The sequence below is a fragment of the Cinclus cinclus genome, chromosome 7, assembly GCF_963662255.1.
Source record: "Cinclus cinclus chromosome 7, bCinCin1.1, whole genome shotgun sequence".
In the NCBI taxonomy this organism is placed as follows: domain Eukaryota; kingdom Metazoa; phylum Chordata; class Aves; order Passeriformes; family Cinclidae; genus Cinclus; species Cinclus cinclus.
The window spans coordinates 14,604,851-14,622,011 of record NC_085052.1 but is presented as its reverse complement, the minus strand read 5'-3'; the positions used below and the strand labels follow the sequence as shown (position 1 = coordinate 14,622,011).

General features: G+C 36.8%; 1 protein-coding gene across 1 annotated transcript in view; it reads right to left on the bottom strand.

The window, feature by feature from the left end:
• The window catches only part of LOC134045959 (adhesion G protein-coupled receptor A3-like), a 251,076-nt gene that overhangs the window by 46,905 nt on the left and 187,010 nt on the right, over positions 1–17,161 (bottom strand). The gene's annotated exons all lie outside the window — the stretch shown is intronic.

The following is a 17,161-nucleotide window of genomic DNA, read 5'->3' as shown; positions in this document are numbered from 1 at the left end:
CTTAAAATAGAATCAGACAACTTACATTAAAACATTTCTCCGAAAGGGTACTTAAAGAGTATAAAAATAATTTTATTATTAAAACAAATTACATCTGCAGAGAACTGCAAGTGCAGTAAACAAGACAGTTCAGGAATATGTTTTTCTTGCTTCATATAAGGAAAATCAGTAAAATATGTTTAATCATGCAGGATTAAAAAATATTACAAACGCTAATGTAAAAGAAGAAAACAAGACAATACTGGGGGGAAATGAATGAAGACTGTCAGATCACTATAATGGCTTTGAGTCGTGTGTTATATACCCTTTTACTAGCAGATAAATCCCTTACAGCAGAGCTATAAAATACACCAAATTCTGAGGACTTCACTCATCAAGGACATTTTTCCTGCCAAAGTAGCAAACTAATAATTAGAGACTGAGATATTTACAAGGAATAACAAATGATGAGCAGTGGGAAAATAAACAGGGAGCCTGTCCTGAGCCTTGATGTGAAAAGTGTATGTATTTAAAAACAAACAAACTACAAAATGTTCTAATTTGCATTTCCCCCAAGGGCAGAGTATGGCTCTGTGCACATAATTTACATAGATTACCACAGTTTGCTCATAGCACATGTGCACTACCTATTTCAGAAGTAAAACAATGATCTTCACAACTATATAAACAAACATGACAAATTAATATACTTCCATGGGAGAAATACACATGAGAGATAAAAGGTGTAGCAGAGATCAGCAAACTAAAATGAGTATAAGAAGCATCTAGTGACACAATAAATATGGAAGAGAGGCATGAGTAGTCTGTGATATCATTTGGATGATTAAATAAAGAGAGAAAGACTTCTGTACACCATTTTCCTTATACCATGCATATTTTAGGGTGGTTTTCAGATTTTAACAGTAAAAATTCAAAAACATCCTTTTAAAAGTAAGTATTCAATCTAGGTGATGCTGCTCTTTAAAAGTACTCAGGAAAAAAAGAGCAAATGGCAACAGAACATTTCTACATTAGAATTTTAAATTATTATGAAGGCTTTAATTGGTATTAACTGAGCTAAACATCAAGTACTCATCCTGAGATTGTTTCCACTGTCTAATTCACCAAAGTTGTTATAATTGGCTTTATCTCACTCTTCTGAAAAAGACATATTTCCCTCTATGATATCCCAAGTATCTGCATATGCTGAACCTCTGATGATATCATTTTGGCCCTAAAATTACTATCAAAAAGTATGCATAGAGGTTTTTTTTTTTTTTAAGTGTCATTTATCCAACCCTAGATCACTGTTGAGGACTTACATGGAGACATACAGAAGTGTAAGAGAGGTTACAGTGTGATTAACTTAAATTTATACTGGATTTTTTATTATTATTCTGTGCTGGGAAAAGCAACAATGATGACATATTAAATTACACTAATTACTTATTATACACAAAAAGAGAAAGCTAGAAGCATGTGAATAAGCTTATGATAATGAAACCAACAGCTAAAGGCACTGGGTTAAGCAACAATGTGCTATGACTTGACAAAAGCAGCCCTACACAAACCAGAGAAAACAACAGGTTTATAGCACTTTTGCTAAGAGGGGAAATCATCTAATTTATTGTGGTTCTCTAATTGCTTCTCCATTGGGACTTACTGATATGAATAGGAAAAAGTAAGGGTGTAGACAGAGCTTTCCTATGGGACTGCAGAGGTGTTGATGCAGCTGCTGGGCTGGGGCACACCAGGACCGGGACCGGGACCAGGACCAGGACCGGGACTGGGACCGGGACCGGGACCAGGACCAGGACCAGGACCAGGACGAGGACCGTGAGTGGGACCAGGACTAGGACTAGGACCGGGACCAGGATGAGGACCGGGAGTGGGACCAGGACTAGGACTAGGACCGGGACCGGGACCGGGACCGGGACCGGGACCAGGACTAGGACCAGGACCGGGACCTGGACCAGGACCAGGACCAGGACCAGGACCGGGACCAGGACTAGGACCAGGACTGGGACCGGGACCAGGACTAGGACCGGGACCAGGACTAGGACCAGGACCGGTACCAGGACCGGGACCAGGGCCAGGCTGCACCTGCCCCTCCCCTGCTCACCAGTGCCTGTCCGTGCCCACAGAGACCCTTCAGCACACAGCAGGGAGGGAGGAACCTGACCATGGTGCCCCAACCTCACCCACAGATTACAGCTTCACAGCACAGGCACAGGGTGGAATGCCAGGGAGAAAAGCTGCACACAGCCCACAGATGGAATTAGTGTGGACTGGTAGCACCGCTCGGGCTGACTGAGCAAACCTCAAACATGCAGCAACATCAAATTATGTACTTGACAAAAAGACACATTTACAGAAAACATTTTCCTGATCAGACTTCAGGAGAGCATTTTTTCCCCTTGTCGTCTGCTCAAAATGAGTATGAATACCCATAACACAAACTATTTAATAAGCTTCACTAAATAAGTGCCTACAGTCGCTTCCCGGAGTACAATTTTATTGTGAATACTGCCTACTTATGCTACCTGCTACTTCAATTTTTTTTGAGTGCAGGCAGACTGGTGGAGTGAAGGACAAAGGCACAGGGTATTCCTTAACTGGACAAATGTACACACAAAGTGAAACTACTTGCTCCACATCAAATATTTACCTAGAAATTCCTCAGAATTAAACATCTGCTACAGAGACATGCCTGCCAACAAGATCCTGTGGCAGGATATTAACGAAAAATGCACATAGTGAGAAAGCCCACACATTCACAATGCTGTTTAAAATGTGAATAAATATATTATTTTCATCTAAGATGTGTGAGGATTTTCAATAGTAGTACTCATTATTCACATGAGAGGGATGATCTGAGCACTGAGATAGTTCCTATTATTGTAGAGGATGGAGGGATCCTGACTGAAGGTTCAGTCTTGCATTCTGCTAAGTTTGTGTGAGATGAAGTATAAATCAGTTCCCCACTCTTGCCTCAGTTTCCCTCGTACTTATATGCAATTAAAATGATGGCACTTATTTTGCCCTGCAAGATACTCCAGAGTTCAGAGATGAAATAAAATATGGGAACACAGATTACTAAGACCAGTGACAGCATCATCAAATTTTGAGGGAATTATTCACAAAATTCACATAAATAATCTCATTTTAATTGTTTTTATTTAGGCACCATATCAACACATCACATAGGAACTAAAATTTCTGAGCATGCTAGTGGAAAAAAGCTGCCTGGACTTCTGAGAAAAGAGAGAGAGCAATACAGACCTAGCATAGGAGCTGCAGCTTTACAATGACAGGCCAACACTGGCATCTTACATTTTCCTGGAAAAGCTTAGTTTGTGTCAGCAATTCACCAGTCAGGATTTATACATTCTGTGAGCGTTTTCAAAACAGAATGTCAATAATCCCATCATGACTCCATTTCACTTTTAGTCCTATTAACTGGATTGTACTGGCATTGATTAGAAAAGGGGAATCCTGAACACAGTGCAGATTCTTCTTAGGAGTATTTTTCTGCTGGAAAATGCCCTTATTTTAAAATAAAAGCTATTCATAGACATCCACCCATTTGCACATAAATACGATAGAAATGATGCAAATTTCAAACTCTCTAAAGTGTCTTCCATGTCATCTGTCCAAATATCTGAAAATCTGTGTGACCTGCAGCCAGGGAAAGAGGGCATATCAGCTCTAAACCAGCTCTTAGGATTTTCTGGGAGGCCTCCTAGGACTTCTTGGAACCTGGTCAACTTTCCAAAAAAGCAGAATGAAAGGTCATTTCAAACACTCTGAACCATAGTTTAGATAGTACTTTTTATAGTCATACTTTGGATAGTAGTTTTATAAGTACTTTTGAAGTTTTGGGTTTTGTTTCCATTTTAGACAAGTTTTTGTGTATGTGTGCAGTATTTCAAAATATCTGAGGTGCCAAAACAGAACCAATAAATCCAACTATATTCAAAAAGTTTTCAATTTGAATGAAGAATCTCATTCTAAAGCAGAAATGGTCCCCAGGATATTGACAGCTACAGGCGCTTGGCATTCTTGCAACTCATGCATGTGTGGCCCTTATTAAAAATGTTTTAAGGGAAAAATGAAAGATTTGAAGTGAAGTTTTCCCCTAGGCAGTTTTATTCTGGTAGCAGTCCATTCCTTATAATCAATGCTAGCATTTACAAGGAGTTTTTAAGTGTTTAGGAAAGACAGCCTCTTGCCTTAGGTGACTCTGTGATATGTTGGCCCTTCTACTTCCATAATTCCTTTAAGAGACCTGCTCCCATTTACTCTTGAAGCTTTGCTTTCCCATTACAGTGTTCTAGTTGTCTAAAATTTAGCATAATACTGAGAGACCATAATCATTATCAAACAATCACTATCAAGAAACCTGCTTGGTAACCACTGTGGAATGACAAAAACCAAATTATTTTCAGTAACTCTTCCTTGTGTATGCCTTGGTATTAGATTGGTTTTTGACTTCAGGCACAGTATTTCTGTTTAAGGTAAAATATATTTCATAGGAAACCATCCAATTCTTAGTCCTCAGAACAGTCACAAGGTATATTTTTCCAGTCAGCAATTTCCTTAACTTAAAAATCAGCAACTTAGCAACAGGTCAGAGGAAGTCTGGAGGGGGAAAAAAATAGAAGAGTAAATGAATTCACTTAAACCTTGAGGAGGACTGGAAAAGCAGCTTCTCTGTTTCCAGATTTCAAAGAATCTGATAAGGTGGTGCAGAGATTCAGATGCAAGACACCATACATTAAATTATTAAAGATACAAGGCAGCTGCCAAAATAGGCACAAGCTATATAAAGTTACAGTAAAAAAAAAGTAGAAACTAAGCTCTACAGGTAAAGCTGTGTTATTAAATACGTACAGAGTTAACAGAGTGGTCATCATAATAAAACCAAGGAAATAAATTATTCATATATATATAATAGATTTCATTTAGTCCCTCAAATAAGACAGCAGATCCTTAGAAGCAACGGAAGATTTCAGTTTGTGGTTCATGTTAAAGGTTTAGTTGTGAACAGATGAAAAGAGGCACGATTTTTTTTTTTTGTTTTTTTCAGCTGTCTCTCCTGGTAGGTATTCAAACAACACTCCTTTGGAATTAGCACAAAATAGATGAGATAAAGACAGGCATTTGGCCCTGTGCTGTGAGGCTTTAGGTAGTTTGTGCATGAGTTCTGACCTCTTTTTCTGGTATGAAAAGTCTTAAAAAAAAGCCCCCAAAATTTAGACCAGATGGGAAAATACCAAATAAAGGTTTTGTAAAAATAATGAAAACAATGCCAGTTTGAAAATGCTTATACAAGACAAGCAACTTGCCAGGTGCTAAAAGAAACAGGATTGTGTTTTATATTTTTAATGGGATGATACCAAGCAAGGCAAGTAGGAGTTCCCCATCCATGCTAATTTACCCACAAAATCTTGCTACTAATTTGTCATAGTTTAACTGCACTTTGTAGAGTGCTGTTTAAACACAAGTCTGGAAAGGCTCAGGACTGACTAGCAGGTGAAAAGCGAAGTTCAGGTAGATTCCCAGGATGAAATGAAGCAGTACTTCAAAAAAAAACGCAACATAAAATCACCTGGCTGCTGAGACAAAATTGTTAAACATGTTGGGATTATTATGTGATAAAGTCATTATGCAGTAATTCTGCAGTGCACATGCATCTCAATATCTGGAAAACTAAGTATGGAGTCCAAGACATCTCTGTTCTAGCCAGGCATAAAAGGTGGTTTGATGCACAGTGAAAAATGAAACATCAGTAAGAAATGTAAACAAACATACAAAAAAAAAATCTTAATTTTTGAAGATCTCCCTAATTAACAATAAAAAGCTTTCTAGAGTCATGCTGTAGAAACAGATTTAGCAAACAGCACTGAAATTTTAGAAAAGCTGATAAATGTAAAGTAAACTGGAAATCTGATTGCAGTAGTTCTTTTCCAATAAAAGACCAAAAGTCTACACATTAGGATTTTATATCTCATATTTGAACATCTTTCCAACTTTCTAAGAAAATGAAAATATGTGCAAATCTACAAAAAACAACTGACCTGTTAATGAGCTGTTGTGAAGGAAGAAGTGAAAAAAAAAAAAGAGTTAAAGAAAAAGAACATGAAGGGAGAGAGAGTAGGTTTACCAAAGGTAAATAGTGCCAGACCCAAGTGATAATTCTCCTTGATAACTATTTTTCTAGACAGGGCAATACAATTCCCCTTATTTCTTTTGAGGCATTAAGAACTAGCAGCGATTAGCTTCAGGTGAATAAGGAATAAGCTACAACGGATAATACAGTTATTTTCTCTCAAAGGAGAAGACAGGCTGGAGTGAATATACCTAAAGTTTGAATGAAAATCAGCTCAAAGACTTCCAATTTTTATTTGATGACCTTGAAACAAAGAGGAATGTCATCTAAGACAATGTTCTAAATCATGTTTTACGTATTGATAATGAGATTGTCTATTACAAGCTGGTGAAACAGGCCACTTTGGAAAGCAAAAGATAAGGACCAGGACGTGAAAGCTCTGGTTGATCAAAGGATGACTCAGAGCCACTATGATTTAACAATTAAAAGGAGATGACAAATGCAATCCAGAACATGGAAGATGACTCATTTCCATGTAAATATCCTGATTCTAAAGGCCTAATCAGAAATACAATACACAATTTTGGTCAACTAGGCTGAGGAAAAGTCAGTCCAGAATAGAATGGATGTAGAGGATGGTTATTAGGGTCACCCTTAGAATGAATAATTTCTTTCACAAGTGGAGAATAAAGGAGCTTAGCTTTGTTAGCCTGGCAAAATGAAAGTCATGCTAGTAAATGGCCAGCATGAGCACAATGAGAAATTGGACATTAGCCAAGAACAAAAATGCAGACTTAAAATATGCAAATATTTCTTAGCCTCTATAACAGAGAGGGTGGGATACTTTTCAGGCATTGCGGACACAAAAAATTATCTGCTCTTGAGAGAGTATTTGAAAGCTCCATGACAGAATTGCAAAATGAAGTTTAAAAGGTTTGATTTATTTCTCTGTTTTACAAGAAGTGCTTAAAATTCCTTCTAAGAACCCATGAATTTCCTGATTAAAGGAATTTTTAAACTTTCTACTTACATCCCCAGTATACAGCTAAAAGAGCTCATAAAAATCCCACTAAGAAGAAAAAGAGTTTAGAAAGCTATACAGACATGATAGGAAAACAGTGTGATAAAAAATGTGAAAACTATATTATTATTTTTTTGAGAAACAAGTTTTTATGAAAACATGCTGGACACATGGAAGAGCTGCAGGCAACAAACTTTTTCAGGCAGCACTATATGACTGCTTCAATTCAGGGTCCACAACTGACTTGCCATATTGCATAAAGTTAAGCCACAGAATACCTAAAATTCACTTTCCTGGGAATTTAAGAGTTCTTAAGGGTGGCTTCTGATTTTTCAACTAAAATTTATTGGGTTTTGGGGAAGATCACTGAAGTCTTTAAGGATTTTAAATGCACTTCAACATTCACACTTTGAGCTGTGGACCTACAGAGACTCACTGCAGCTCCATTTTTAAAAAGGATGGGTTTCGGAAGTGCACTCTACAGGAAAAGTTACCCTGTCAGGAGCTTGGTTCACTGGGCCTTTCAGACGTGCATTAGCTCCTAGAAATGCTGCATTTTCCTCTAAACAGCCTGTGATGAAGGAGTATTTTTTCTTTTTATTTAGATGCTCAATAAATCTTCAGGCATTAAATGTATGATTTATTTCTGGAAATACAAGAATATTCACATTTATTACACTGATACTATGGTTTTAGTTGCAGATGCACTCAGAGAATAGGATAGACTCCTAAAACTGTTAGAATTTTAAAATATAAGGAAAATAAAAAAAATTCATGAGCTGTCTATGAGGAACGTTCAGCTACATAACTGCAAAGCTACCTCCATGGATCTGAAGAGGGACATCATAATTACACAGAATACCTAACTAACCAAAAGACCTTCTGCAGCTCACTGACCACCAAATTCAATTACACATAAATATTACCAGTTTAGAAAAAGGAATAATGTGAATTCTGACTTAACTGGCATACGTAAGTTTTTTTTGCCATGATAACTTTTAATTTATTTTTTTAACTAGGTGAATTGTGTTAATATAGACCTCACAACAGTATTTCTTCATAGCTCATCAATTGTCATGTACAACAAAATATTATGAATGAGAACAGAGAGAATATTTCCCAACAGTCAGATATAAAGCATTACCAAAGTTATTTCTAAAGTTGGAGAAGTTTAGAAGTCTCATCTATGGATGAGAAACTTTACTTGGTACTAAACAAAATTTATATGCATTGTAGTAGATTGCAGTACATACCACTACAGATATTACGATTTTCTAAAGACTTAGATAATTTGTGTAGATACATTTATGACTAGAGAGAGATGCAACCCTTAGGTGATACAGTAATTCAAAACTGAATTCAATGTCTGAATATTGCAATTATTTAATTATACAAGATGATAGGACTTCTGATTTCATTGATGTGGTATTCACACTTAGATAAAGTTCATCTAGTAACATAAGTGGGAATATAGTGAAAAAGCTTAATTCAGAGATTTTTAATAAACTATTTTGATATAATTTTCCTGAGGCAAAGTGATCTTCTACATTGCCTATGATGTACAGAAGTCCAAGCGTTTTTCTGATGCTGCCTTTTCATGAGATGACTGCAATGAAATGCTGACATGGCTACTTGGTGACTACTGAAACATTGTCCCTCTCTGACACTGGAGGAAAGCTGAAACTGCTGAAAATAATTTTAGCATTTTGGATCTTTTAGGAAGTGAATTTAAAATTTTCAGACCATGAAATGACTCAATAGTCTGATTTTGAATCATTTGGATATCATCAAGAGTCATTAAACAATTCAGACCCAGCATTAGTATTGCAAGCTGTAACTTGGGCAAGGCACACATTTCTAGAAACAAATACAAGATCACTACATTCCGTTGCTTTTTTTATAGAGACAGTTAAGTATGTGATAAAGAAAAGCAGAAGATGCCTTTTTCTTTAGTTCCTTTTCACGCACAGTCACACCTCCCTTCCCCCTGTTACAGGATACAAGTTCACTATCCTCACACCAAATAGAATTTCTTCCCTCCTGTCCCAAAGCTAACTTTTCCATTTTGAAACACTGATATATTTTCATTTCTGACTTGCCAAAACCATAATTTGCCTTCTGAGTTCCAGCCATGTAGTCAATTTATCAGTACCGTCAGAAAGCACGTGTTGTAAATAGAAATGTAAAAAAAGGAAGTGAAATGAGTACAGTTACATCAGCAGGAGACAGGTTCTGGTACTTTCATCCAAATGCAAATATGTCTGGGAAGCAAAGGGCCTTGAGCTGCATGGAGCTAAAGCATATGTGTATCAGTGATGGCAAGTGACATTTTCAGAGAATTCTTGTAACCGAGATGTTGAGTATGAAGGAGAAGTCACACTCCACTCCTGCCAGTGCCTGAAGTTAACTGCAGCTGCGACTCCCCAGAGCTCCCATGCAGAATCCCCTGCCCTGCTCTGTAAGTCTCACAAACATCTTCACGATTCTGACACACCCACGGGGACACAAAATACAAGATACTGAGCGCAGTATGACAATGACATGCTAGACAAAATTTCACCTCTGAAATCCGGTTCTGGCCAAATACCATGCATGCTGATACATCCACAGGCACACTGCGTGTGTAGTTCATGTGAAAACGTGTGGTGTTGGTCCTTCAGTTCAGCCAGAAAACATTCAGAGCCAAATGAATGAACAGAGCAGAACCTCCAGCTGAATCACATGGGCTCTCACTGTTCTCATCACAGACCACTCGTTCATCTGGACACATTTCTGTTCTAATAAGAGCTTAGGGATTATCTGCCTTGATTGATTCTACTATGCTTTTCTAAGGGTTTTGTCACAGAAATATGGGAAAATCAAAAATATTTGCTAGCACTATCCACAGTAAAATCCAAATCCAGTCACAACAGAAGGGAAGTCTAAGTGAACCTTCCATGAGACCAGATCTCTACCAACCTACTGATCTCTTTATACAGTCCTGTTAGTTTATTTAGCCTCTTATTTATCAATCTTTTACAGATGCTAAGAAAGCAACTAGAGCATCTGCACAATTACTTGTCTGTTACCACATAAATAATCACTTGACATAGTCTATGTAATTTTAGTTCTAAAAGCTGTCTGAATTAAAATGTTAATTCTCTCTAGTCAAGTCAAGTTTTGTAGCTCAGCTGCTTGTGAAATAGTGATGATGCTCCCCTGATTAAGACTTTAAAAAATTGCATGCATTATCAGTACTTGTCATCTCTCAGCACTTGAAAACTCCTAGTTTAAATTGGGTGAGGATGGTGTAATATTTCTGGGGCAGTATGCACTCTATCACTCTCAGTCAAGTGTGTCCCTTAGATTTCAGACACCAAAGGTCACTAAACACTTATACAGTGACTGAATCCAGGTGAGGTCTGAACTAAGCCCAGGAGGAGAATCTCCTCATTCCCATTCAGTGACTGTTGAGAATGAGGATCCCTAACATAATGCAAGAGATTTGTGATATAAGAGATTCCTTTAAATACTCAGATAGGTCCTAACCTAGCTAAAGTTACATGGGATGAGACTTGTATAATAATAAGTAAGAACTCAGCTCAGTCTACTCTTCCCATTTCTTAGATCAAAGAAAAGGGAAAAACAACTATCTTCATTCTTCCAAATATAAAGCTGCTTTCAGTTTTCAGTGTACTACAGGACTGAATGGGAAAACACAGCCTTTTTGTCTTGCTCATGGGCCTTTGAATTAATAGAAGTTTTCAAGTATTAGTGCTGCAGGGCCTGCATACTGAAAAAGCAACAGCAACATGCTCATTAAAAATAGTGGTGTATATTCCATGAAGTGTTCACTTTTAAAGTCTTGTAAATTAATTATATAAGCAGCAAATTTGCAATTTAATCAGTATAAAAATGAATTGGTTTACATTGTTATATTGCTAGTATTCACAATGGTTTGAATAGTCTTGCTCTTTCCCTCTCGCTCTACTGATTTTCTAATCTTTTTCCATAAAGGTCAATTCTTCTGGCATCAATATATTTAATGTGTTCAAAAATTTGTACCAGAGGCCTTTATTTTAAAGGGCTTTATTTTAACACTCAGGCACATCAACAGAGTGTATAATTCAGAGATTCTCAAGGACTTCCACTGCCACATTTGATGGATTTTTTTTTTTTTTTAAGTATGTTATCATTCTTGCTGAATCACTTCCAGTGTCCTATTAAACTGATATGCCTTTATTTTGGACAGTAGCAACATTCATTTTCTAACATAAAAACTTAATATGTTCACCATTTCACTACCTTTTCCTTCTGGACTTCCCAGTTTTACTTTCTACATTAAATTGGATGGGAGTACTTTGATGAATCCTGCACACGCACTTCTAGACTTTTACTACTGCTGTATCAGATGCTGACATGAGTACCTGGGAGTATGAATTAATTATTTAGAGCAAGGATCTGAAAGAAATGTGCTCAAGTAGGAAAAGGGGAAAAAAAAAAAATCAATACAGAAAAAAGCTGAATCTCTCATGCCAAGTAAAGGACTAACATCTTGTACAAAATTAATAACTAACATTATTAGCTGAAAGACAGTGTATTTTTTAAAAACTGGCAGAATCCCAAATTGTCTATCTCGGCAATGAGAAATCCTTTTATCATCAGGATTTCTGAGTGTTGGAAGCTCCATATATTCACAATGATATGGAAACAGTGCTGCCAAGGGCACAGATGCTACAAAAATTCGTATTCTCATTCTTCTCTACTATGTGACATAAAGAAAAAATGGTTTTATGGTAAATATGAGGGTCTGGAAAAGAATAATTAGCAAACGAATGAATAGATTTTGATCCTATTTGCCCAACTACACCTAGAGTTACTGTCTTTTATTTCTTTCACATATGACACATTACCTGAAAAGCAAAGGTTTCCTCTTAAACATAGCATTAAGTGAATGTCTCAGCTTTAACAAAATGAAATAATTTCAGTCAATGTCCCATTGTCTTCCACAAATAAACACAGAAATAAAAATTGATTGGCTATTTTGTGCTCTTCTGCCATCCTAAATTTATATTCCAGCATTTCTTCAATAGACACACATTAAAAATGCAGTGACAAACATTCATTAGAAAACAAAATCATATCCACTGGCCAGATATATCTTACTCTCTGACTCTTAATTTTATCACCTTGTTGGGGCTCTTTGAGGGCCAAACCAAAAGCATATTCTCCACATAGTTTTGATATATTCTACCTTTTTAGATACACTTCTACAATGTCTTTGTTGAAAAGCAACAAGCCAAAAATGGAGCAGTATATAAATCTGAATAAAGCATTTTCTTAGTCTGTAACACGACATGGAGAATTCAAGACACTTGTACTTGCTAAGCCATGGTCTATTCAGCCACGTTGTGTTAGCATTACTCACCAAGTGGAATTAAAAGCTGCACTACAGTTACCATGACAACCAGCTGTCTCCCACATACAGCATCAGTTTGAATTTGTGTAGACCATTTCTAACAATGATTTAAGTCAACAAATTCAGCATTACCCTAAGGTAAAAATCTGGTTTAAGAACAAATAAATATTTTCAGTTTCATAATATTACTTAGCTCACTATATTAATTCCAAGTAGGACTTGGGAGATTTTCAGAGAGCTGCAGTGACTTTTCTTAGAAATTAAAGGTGAATAGTAATCTGCTCAATACAAAGTTGAGGACCACTAAAATTCCTAATCCCCTGAACATGCAGGAAGCATACAGAGAAGAGACACTGTAGCATTCATAGAAGAGCTTGTGAAGAAAATGCATTTGAATATTTATTTAATCATTTTCTAAAATTTACATTTGAATGATGCTGTTGATTACCTTGGGTAATACCACTAACATCATCATTGTACGTTCACTATACAGATTCTTACTAGAAAAGAAAGCTTAACCCATGTTCATCAAAAGTATCAACCAGCAATTCTTCACTGGGAAAATAACCTGACACTTGGAATATCATTTCTGTGCCGGGGAATTCTTAAAGAAATTCCTTTTCTAGTAAACTGCCGGATTTTCTGGGTTTTGCTTGGTTGGTTGATTGGTTTTATTTTTATTTTCAATAATAATTTACATGGAAACAGAAGCCTCAATTGGTTTTGAAGCAGCCAAGCAACATGAAGTAACAGGAATGCATCACATTTACAAAGTCTGGTCCAACTTCATACAGTTGCAAGTCTGGTCATCAGCATGAACGAGCCACCTGGCTACTTCAGATCCATGTGATTGCCAAGCATTCCTGCAGTAAATGGTCACATTTGACTGTGGTTGTTCAGCCTGGAGAAAAGGAGGCTCTGGGGAGACCTTACTGCTTTCTACAGCTACCTGAAGAAGGTTCGAGAAGGTTGGTCTCTTCTCCCAAGCAATAAGTTACAGGATAAGGCAAAATGGCATCAACCAGGGGAGGTTTAAATTGGATATCAGAAAAAATGTCATCAGAGGAAGGGTTGTCAAGCACTGGAACAGGCTGCCCAGGGAAGTGGTTGAGTCACCATTCCTGGAGGTATTTAAGAGACATGTTAGGTGTGGCAATTATCGATAAGGTTTAGTAATGGAACTGGCAGTGCTTGCTTAATGGCTCGACTCAATGATTTTTGAGCTCGTATCCAACCTACATTTTTCCATATTTCCATGATTGTCATGGGATAAACACATAATAGCAAAGATGAACAGATCTGCTTCAGAACAGTAGGATGTATAGCTCTGAGGGAAAACAAGAACCTCCACAACACCATAAAACACAACTATATATTGTCCATTTGTACACTGACAGTGGGGACAGAGAGGAATCTAAATGATTAAAAAAAGGTGGCTAAGCTATTCAAAATGGAATGCATAGTCAAACTAAAGGTAAAAAATTAATAACACTACTTCTTATGTAGGCAACTAAAACAATCAAAGGCAGAAAAAAATCTACTAAAGATACTGTGAATATTGCAAACTGAACTGCGCACATATTAGTGATACACTGTACGCTCAATCGTTTTTCTGGGAAGAAGAACTAAACATTATTACTGATTTCCCATTTGGTATATGGTTTAGCACTTGTTGCATTACAGACCTTAAAAACACATCAGGAAAGAAAACCGATCAAATTAAGTACAATGCATTTAAAATCAAAACATTCAGAGGCTAGAAGGAATCTGATGCTATGAAAAGGATTTTTAATCTGTGACTGAGGTTTTTTTTTAACCCTAAACCTCAGGAAAATACCAACAATGAAAAGTTTATTTTTAATATAATGCTTTCAGTTTTAAATTTCATTTATGGGAAAACGCTGGTCACAGGACAAAGTCAGAAAAATAACTATAATAACAGAATAATATCTGAGAGATTGAGGAAGGAAATTCCTTCATCTCTGGATCACCGTGGACACATTTGTTATCAGTGACAGGCAATGTGAAATCAAGCACACACTGAAATCAAACCCTTCTTTAAGGTTACACTAAACTGTGCTGACAGGAACACTACATGCAAGAAAGAAAAAGAAATGGATTTTCTATATAGCACTTCGATCTTCAACAATGGGAGCGCATAACGTTTAAATGTTAAAACAGAAGACTTCAAGGAAGGAAAGAGGTAGAAAGCAAGAGAAGGAATAAAATATAACTTGGGGCTCCAAATCCAAAAACTCAGACAGGAACAATTATTTTTTTGCCAGCAAAAAGGCTGCACAGCCAAAGGTAAATGACAATGGGAAAACAATTTACTGAATTGTTACTGAATTTCAACAGATTTGTAATAACCCATTACCTCCTAGATTGAGCTGTACTGTAATATAATAAAATAAAAAAAATAAAAGTAAATCAAGATGATAATATAGGCAGACATGAATCATTTTGCCCTGAAGCTGCATCTATACCCTTGTGTCAAAGATGCCTTAATAGGGTTCAAGTAGCATTGCTAACATTAATGGAAATTTTCTTGTTGCATTTCAAAAAGGTATTTACAGCACAGTTAAAAAAAAAATATGGTTCTATGATTATACATTCAGGCAAAATGTCTTTCAGATAGAAATTTTACAAATAGGAAAAAGCAATCTGTTTTACAACTGCATTCCTCTAAAATAAGTCTCACCAAAATTTTTGAATAAACTTGTCAGATATATGCTTCTTGAATACAGTTGACCTAGGCATGTGTTTGTACTAAAATTTTAGTTTGGATTGGGAAAACTGGTGTGATATTCTGACATTATTTTCATTCTATCACATTCATATCTGAATGCCAATTTTCCAATTTTCTGATGAGATCTCTACTGCCATGATTCTACCAAGCCCTCTCACAGTGCACAAGGTGGATTCCATTCTGAAGAAACAAAATGAAACTGATGACTTACATGGGAGCGGACAAGAACTAATCTGAAACAACTTCAAACACATGATATTGCTGTTGGATTCTCAGTTATGATCCACAGATTTGGACCTGTTGCATTGACTATCAAAGTGGGATTAAACAGTCCTTCCTCCCTTCTGTGAATCAGGCCTCTCCTAGCTCTCTTCCTCTTCAGAGTGGTTGTTATCTGTCTATGCCTAAGCCTCAAAAGCAATTAAAATGGAGCTCTTCCTCTTTCCTATGCTCTATTTTTCTCCTTCTTTATAAAATTGTGGGTAGTTCTGCAAGAGCTGCAATCATTTCAGCCTGCACATAAGGCAGCTGGACTATGGTCTAATCATTGCAGCTTACAAGAGGTAACCTCACCTCTTGTCTCATTAAAGGACAGCCAGCTGAACCAGAATTGAATGGCTTTTTCAAATTAAAGGCAGTCCCTAAACTGATACGAGAATCTTCATCTCTAGACATTAATTGCTATCAGTAAATCCCCTTGAAACACATGTCAATTAGGCAATTAAAACCTAATGAAAAAGATAGGAGAAAGAAACAGGGAGAAGCAGGAAACAAGGAACCTGTGGTCCCCCAGGTGATTTTAGGGACAGCTGATCTGACCTTGCAAATGATTTTGTTAGAATAATGACATACTGGCACAAAATCTTTCACCTTACATATTCACATAATGCAACACTAGCTCATTTAAGGAAGCCGCCCCCAACTGTGGGGTCTTGAAACATGCTCTAAGTGCTACATTGACCCATACGTGGAAGAACTCACCATTCTCCAGAAGTAACATCGTGGTCTGGCTCTGAGGTATCTACAGGACTGCATTTGAAAAGGCCAGGTTAAAACCCAGAGCAAAACAGAAAAAGCAGCTTCACCGTAACTCCTGAATCAGGTCTGCAAAAAGGCAGGATACACAGCTCAACAAGAAGGAAACACCATTAACTTATTTGGCTGATAAGGACAGGAACACTAATGCCTGGCATGCCAGTATTTTTTCACCCTGTAGAAAAATCCTAGGATTTGTTTCTGAGACCTAACTGCACTTCAGCAACCCTTTTTAAACCCAAAAGCTGAAGAGACTTGGGATGACTTGAGTTTTTGTTGTCACTCTATTTTCATCACTGTATTTATAGCAGTTTTGGCAAGCAAAGATTTGGACCACATACTCTTTTTATCTAGAGAGGCTGGCATTTCCTCTTTGAATATAAATATTCTAACAATAATATGTTGCTATTCCCATTGCTGCTTAACTGCTGAAGGTAGACAGAGCAACTCAATTTTACAATCAGTCCCATACTCCTTGGAAACACCAACCTTTTTAATGTTTTAAAGTATGTATTCATCTGATCACATTTTAATCTAATCCTGAAATACATTTTCCTCCGAAGCATGGGAAAGGCAGTAATTTAAAAATGAACATTTTGAAATCTGACTAGTTAGAGGACCGAATCAATGAACTGAATAAATACAAATGATTATTTTCTTTTGAGCAGTTAACCTCTTTTCAGGTATACATAAAGGAATTGATACAATTTCAATCGGCATTTCCAGTCATACAGCAAAAATAAGATTTTCTGTTATGGAGATAATCAAATAGGATATTTTTAAGATGTGGCTGGCTGGAGCAATTAAGCCAATTCAAAGGTTGTGTTTTAGATAGGTGAGTACATAATGAACTGAGAGTTCCTGAGA